Source organism: Bombus vosnesenskii, unplaced genomic scaffold, assembly GCF_011952255.1.
Source record: "Bombus vosnesenskii isolate JDL3184/JDL3185 unplaced genomic scaffold, Bvos_JDL3184-5_v1.1 scf7180000014032, whole genome shotgun sequence".
Taxonomy (NCBI): Eukaryota; Metazoa; Arthropoda; class Insecta; order Hymenoptera; family Apidae; genus Bombus; species Bombus vosnesenskii.
In genome coordinates, this window is record NW_022883337.1 from 6,334 (window position 1) to 13,457 (window position 7,124).

Below are 7,124 nucleotides of genomic sequence, written 5' to 3' on the forward strand. Positions count from 1 at the left end.
TCTTCGTTTTAAGCGCATAAGGACAATTAGTTTTCTTGCAAGTTCCATTAGAAGCCATAAGTAAATTTAAATATGACCAATCGGGGGAGTTATGCATTTTAGTTCTATATTGGGAGTTTTATCTTATTAGAACAAGGATAAGAGTACAATGCATCGTGGCCAGTTGCATTCAGTAAGTATTAGTTTAATATTGGGCTGCCTATGATTATAGGATTATAAGGGGATAGATTGAGTTAAGTTAAGTTATATAGCAACTTGGCCATTAGTGAGGGATTAGCGAATATATTATGCTGTATTAAGTTATGACAATTAACGTTGATAAGTTTTATTTTGGGTACTTGGTTATATTTTGATTACTAAGGTAAATATGGATGTAGAAGGGATAGGCTTGGTAGTAATTTATATGCTATGTAATAAAGGATATATTTGTACGTATTAATTTTATCCCAAACAAGTGGTTCGATGGAGTATTCCTAATAAGTATGTCACTGGAGTATTATTATACCCGTGGGAGATCATTAATATGGTGGTATTTTCCTAAAAATTGAACATAGTTTAGTAGTTGCAAGTATGAGTTAAGACGATAAGTTGCGATTAAGATACTTGGCTATTGCATTAATTACCAAGGTAAATGTTGATCGTAGTAGGTATAGGCTTAGTAGCAGTTTATATGCATTAATGAATTTTATTCCAAATAAGTTTGCCGCTGGGGTATTATTTCATCCGTGGTAGACCATTAATATAGTGGTATTTTCCTAAAAATTTAACAAAGTTGATCAGTAGTTGCAAGTTGAGTTAGGTCGATAAGTTGTAATTAAGGTATGTGGCTATTGTTTTAATTACCAAGGTAAATGTTGATCGTAGTAGGTATAGGCCTAGTAGCAATTTATATGCAATATAATAAATGACAGATTGGTATGCATTACTAAACTTTATCCTAAGTAAGCTAGTTAATGGAGTAGTATTTAGTATAATAAAGTCGTTTAGTATTCGCAAATTATTAGTAGGATGATGTTCTCGATAAAGTGGTCAATATATTATGGGAGTTTTCTTAATGATGGCAAGTATGGCAAATCATATCCATATGCAATTAAATTAAAGATGGATGAATTCGAGTGGTCACCTACTTATATGTTTGTTCCTAAGTTTTAAGTCGATAGGTTGTAGATCGTTTTAAATTTTGTTCGTTTGGGTAATCCGCAGAAGATCTAGGGGCTGAATGTAGTTTGTAATAGGTTATTTAGCCTAAATACATAGTTGGAAGTAACAGAGGTATAATTGCTTGTTTGGATATTTGAGGCGATGTCAGCTGTGTCGTTCCAATCTATAGAAGATTACATCGGCATACGGATTAATAGAATGTATATCACATAGCGCAGGAGATGTTATATAAATTAATAGTAACTTGTTTCAATTAAGTGGTCATAGGATAGGAAGAATATAATACGCACCTTTATTATTGGGTTCGAGTTTCCAAGTTAGACGAGAAATATTCAAATGTAGCGACAATAGTGGTTAAACCATATCTATATAGGCATAAGATAAATATAGTGGAACCTGAGTGGTTTTGTACATTATCTGGACCGCCTTTTCTTGCTGGTAGTAGTTGTGTATTTGTTCTGAATCTTTAGTTAAAGCGATAACAGTGCCTTATTCCAACCTATAGTAAAGAATAATTAGGTTCATATATTTTAATGGAGGTAGTTGCATAGCATATAGGGAATGATACGTTATTTAATATTTAATTTTAAGTAGAGCTGGATTAGGTGGTTAATGTATAAGATAAATGTGCAATATTCAACGTTTCGGTATCGAAAGTTCGGTATCGAAATCGCATATAAGCGAGGTGTATATCCAGTGTAACGACGAACTGGCGTGGTTATTGCGGCGAGATGCAAACGAAGAGAAAGGAGAGCACTCAACGCGGGCGAATATTGTAGAGATCGGACAGAGTACAGTGAGTACATATTATGATTTTTACGATTTTAAGTTGTTATTATGGACTTGAGCGATGTACTTAGATCACGGGTGCCGCCATGTTGTTTGATGATGTACCGGTAGAACCGTGGGTTAGAAAGTTTTAAGAGTTTCGACCTGCGGCGGTACAATACATTAGTTGGACATGGAGTATGCAATACATAGAGCCGAACTCAGTTGCGAAAGTGGTTTCAAAGTAAACCGAAATAAATCGTAAAAATCGACGATGGAAAAGGATATTAGTAGATTTACGGGAATTATTATGACGACATTGGCTTGTTTTTCGGACCACGAGTATCTTTCGTTTGAACGGTAATTACGGCTGATACATATGATGACCGGCTATGTTTATGGACTATGAAACCTTTTTATGTTCAATAAATATGGATAAGGCAAACAAAGGGATAAAAGTTACGGCGCAGGGGGTTTCGGAGCCTCCAGGCCCCGTCGGGAGTTCGAGTAGCTTCCCAAGCTCTACCCGACGGTTATCAAGCTATTGGAAGAACGGCGGGGGGGGGGGGTTGATCCCAAGGCACCCCCTCGTGCAAGGCACCCCCACGGTTTGGGAAATCAAATTGGATTTGATAGGAGGGAGGAGCTACGCGGCCGAGGGCGACGGGACGCATACGCTAAGAAAGGAAGGGAAGAGGGAGAACCGTGATACCGAATCTGAAGGGAAAGAAGGAAGGAGACGGGTTCAGCCCATTCAAGACAAGCAAGAGGCTTCAGCGCAGCCCGTGTAACGTCAATTCGTATCAGAGACCAGGCCACACACCGCGGACAGGATGGCACCCAGATGTCTGCACATCCGTGGCGCGTACCCTCAATAGTCTTAAGTACCCACCAGGGGTCTTGGAATTTTCATAGTTAAGGTCCTTCGGACCAAGCGAGTATTTCTTGTCTTAGATTTCCTTTACGTTTATTTCTACCACGTGTTAGCATAGAAAGTTGTTTTCTTCACATCTGGTATGTTCCGTTAGCAACTTTCTCGCAAGGGCGGCTAAAACCCTTCCTGGTCCACCAACCGTCTTATTATCCAATCGGAGACGGTGTCCACTGCCCTCACTTCCTTAACCAAAATTGTCATCAACAAATCCGATAGTCCCGTGTCCTTAGACACACCCACGCCAAGCTTTCCTCAGACACAGTATCGCCAATAAACTTCACTTATTCTGTATCCTTAGAATAGTCAACATATCTTTACCGGTCTCTACCCTTATAACAGTCGCGTACTTAACGTATCATTGTAACTGTTTTACATAACGTGGTTGGAGTTAATTGTGATTTATGTTAATTCAGTGTGTATTACATTGTGATTGCTGAATTCATAATAAAGTTTAATTAAAACAATATTAATAGCAGTGTTACGACTCAGCTATTTTATTTCATCAACCAACCCTTAAGTTTACGTGACATCCGATTACAAGTGGAAAAATGGAGGAGGATGCCCGTGACGAATCGGAAGGAGGAAGTGTTGTTCGGCGTTGGAGACAGCGAGCAGAGTACGCCGATTATAGGGAGAAATGACAAAGGGGAGAATGGTAGAAAAAAGTACGCACGCTAGATATAGGAAATCGCTGCCGGTGGGTAGTGAGGCGGAGGATAACGCGAGGGAGGATATTGACGCTCCGAATAGCGAGGTCGAGGGAGAAGAAGTAATGGTTACGATGAGCGAAATGAAGGGTTTTACGCAGGCCTTGTCGGGGGCAGTGCGAATGCTAAACGCACCGGTGAAGAGGCTGAATCTCGACAAGGAAAGGAACGAGGGAATCCGAGAAATAGGTAACGTGATAAAAGGTATCGTGTTGTCGTTGGACCAATGTATCGGTCAGACGAGAAGAAGGAGGTTGAAGACTGGCCATAGAAATGTGGAAGCGGTCGCAAGGAATACAGGGACGACGCGACGAGAGGAGGGAGGATATGAGCGAAAGGGTAGCAGCCGAGTACCCCAAAAGAAATATGGTGTCCACCGGTGAAGGGAGGAAGATCGCAACAGCTAAGAAGGGGGAACCTACTTATGCGGAGATGTGCGGTAGGTCGGTTGTCAACGAGGAGACGGACAGAGCGAGGAGCGAGGATTCGGAGGGTTGGAGCACGGTTGACAGAAGAAGGAAGGAAAGGAGGGCACCCCAGGGTTTGCCATCCTCCGGTGTACGTGCCAACAAAGGGGGGAGGGGGAGAATAGGCGGCAAAGGGTCAACGAATACGCGGAGGAGAAAAGAGGCGGTCTTGATCAAAGTGGGGGAAGGTCGGGACTGGATCGAGACTTACAAAAAGATCATGGACGCCAGGAATACGACCGAGGGGGCGACGGGTATGAGAAAGAGCAGGGCTGGTCACATACTTATCGAATTCGACAGAAAGATCGTAGTGAGCGAGGTGGCCGAGAGCAAGGCCGCCTTCTGCGACGCGACGGAGGTAGTGTCACGTAAAATAAAAAGAAATTTAAGAAAAAAAAAGAAACTTTATTTCATTCTGGTGTACAATACACTTCCGAGCTCTAGGCGTGACTGTTCAAGAATGACTTAGATGATTTTAGGGGGAGTATTTAAATTCTTTTATACGTAGGAGTGGGAAAAGGCTTCGATCATATATCTCGGAGAACGGATAGAGTGACCGGATGTTATTCCGATGGTCAGTCATTTTAAGGCGCTTGGAATTTCGCTATCTTATCGCTCTGCTTAGTCGGATTTCGTCTGTGACATTCCCCCCTTCTTAGATTGAACTTGGTCCCTCAAGTTTTCTTCAGAAAACTTTTGTGGATTCGGATTCGGCGCGGCTTGAAAATCACTGCTGATTCCTCTTCTTCTTCGAGGTGGTATGAGTTGGTCGGGACATAGATGTCGGATGTTGCGACCGGGGCACTTGGTACTGCTGAGGATGTCGCATTGTGGCTGTTGATTACGGTTTCATTTCGGCAGCAAAATAAATTGATACATAAAGTATTCGGTATACATGTTTTGATGCATTTGAATACTCCTATCTTTTTTAATCCGTATATAACTAGCATGCCTAATGCTATGTACGCTAATATCTGGAGCGTGGTTAGCTCCCAATATTGTATACTTTTGATTCTATGTTCGAAATTAAGAGTTTCTACCTCGTCGCCTATTTTATCGATCGTGGTCTTATAGCCTTGTAAATTATCTATTATCTTTGGTGCTCGCTCCAGTTTGTCCAACAAATGAGTGAAGCCATCGTATGTTTTTGCTAGGGTTTTAGTTTTGATATCGTATTTGACTTCGTTTTTTGTCTCGCCTATACGCATGTATTCATCTTTGTACAATATATCGCAGGAAGTGTTGGCTCTTATGATGGAGGGCTTGTCAAGTTTTTGCAAGGTGTGTTTCGTTTGGCAAATTGTGTCTATTTCTATCGGGTTTGCCGGTATCGCAATGTAGCTGTTGCTAGTTCTGAGCGGTATAAAGTTAATGTCTTCAATCTTAAACACACTTATTTGGCAATGTTCGATATAAGGATTGAAGTTTATTATTTCGCTGTGACAATCGGTTCTCGAGTTTCCATCATGGATTGGTGCTGTTTGTTTGCATATAGTGGTTCCGGCACGATTCTTACAAAGTTTGTTGAGATATTCGATATCAGTGTTCATACATGAAAGTCCTGAAGTTAAATATATCTGATGTTCGACTACTGGAGCCAAAAATACTCCATTTCTCTTACTTGGGATAGGATATATCTGTAATATATTCCATTCCATGTTAGAAACTAAAGGTACTGTGATTTTAAGGAATATTTTGTCACTTATTGTGAAGATTTTAAGATCACTAACGTCAAGTATAAACTGAAAATGTTCGGTTTTGGCGGAGATCGCGGTGTTGTACATCTGGTTGCCTATCGCTTTGGCGTAGTTTTCTATAAATTCATCGGGGTCGAGTATTTGTGGGCTAATTATTCTCTGTTTGCCTAATATTATGACCTTAAGTATCTCGTCTAACTGAAAGTGTAAAGTTTGCATCGCGGTGTCGAGTTTCATTATCTTTTTAAGCATAAATCTATCGATATTTGCCTGCTCTTGTTGTTTTAATACATCGTTATATGATTTCTCTAGGTGGTGTAGGTTTTTTCAGTTTACAATTTTCCGAATAAGTGCTGTTTGATTAGCTATTACAGTCTTGATTTTATTGTTGTCATCGAATAGTTTGTCCATATTTTCGTTTATGAGTGTAAGATCGTCATCGTCGAGAGTTCCGAACAGACTTTTCGATACGGAACCTATGATGTTAAGTAAACCTTGTTTGCTTCGGGTGTGTTTTCAATTGTTTTGCGAGTTGTTTCAGGTTATTGGTACGATTTCGAAATCCGTCTAACTCTTCAGCGTATTCTTTGCTGGTTGCGCGTGAGTTTATTGTCGATTTATATGATTTTATTTGCTTATTTGCTCGTATACGTCGCTAGTGTCTAATCCTGCAATAATATTGACAGTATCGCTATACAAATATCCTTTCTTATGTTTTCTATAAATACAAAGTTTCCTTCTAATGGTGTAATATTTATTTGTGCGGATACTATTCCGGCAAAGAGGAGTGTCGACCTGGAAAGTAAGGTTTTAGACGATTACCGTGTATTTTCTTTATAATACTATCAATCATAATTTCATAATAAGGGGTTTTGACAGAGTGGATTCTGTATGGCCTTAACCATTCAGTGTCCAATTTGTCTCTTTTGTGATCATTATGGATTAATACAAAATATCCTTCTTTAAATACCGTTTGAGTTCGAACTATCTTTCTTTTCTGGTCTCGAAGGTATCGTTTTTTGCTGTTTATGTTAAGGAAATTCGAGGGTTTGGGAATACAAATTATTTACTATATTTCCCACACAACAGTTATACAACTATATTACTCTCTGAAGAACGTCTTGCACGCACGCTGGTCGCCAACCGACTATCCTAGATTCTTCTAACATCTGGCAACAGTCTTTTGTCTCCACTAAGACCTTGACGCCCTCTGGCCCTTACACACACACTCTCATGTACAGTGTAAATGTATCACTTCCCTAACACGCCTCCTTACATTTATACTGTACACTTAATTTTATTTACATACTTGTCGAATTAACAAAATATTTAACATTTATCGCTTTATTTACATTTCTCTTATTTTACATTCATCCATGACCTAAACCTT

General features: G+C 39.9%; 1 long non-coding RNA gene across 2 annotated transcripts; it reads right to left on the minus strand.

Annotated features, from left to right (window-relative positions):
• Positions 1 to 407: 407 nt before the first annotated feature.
• Positions 408 to 2,060, minus strand: LOC117239467. 2 transcript variants are annotated; one of them, XR_004494461.1, is made up of 5 exons: positions 2,018 to 2,060; positions 1,452 to 1,660; positions 844 to 1,324; positions 624 to 755; positions 408 to 537 (listed from the first exon to the last, which is right to left on the minus strand). It is a non-coding gene; the product is annotated as an uncharacterized LOC117239467 (long non-coding RNA). The 2 variants fall into 2 exon arrangements; XR_004494460.1 differs by having other exon boundaries at positions 1,730 to 2,060.
• Between the last annotated feature and the right edge of the window lie 5,064 nt (positions 2,061 to 7,124).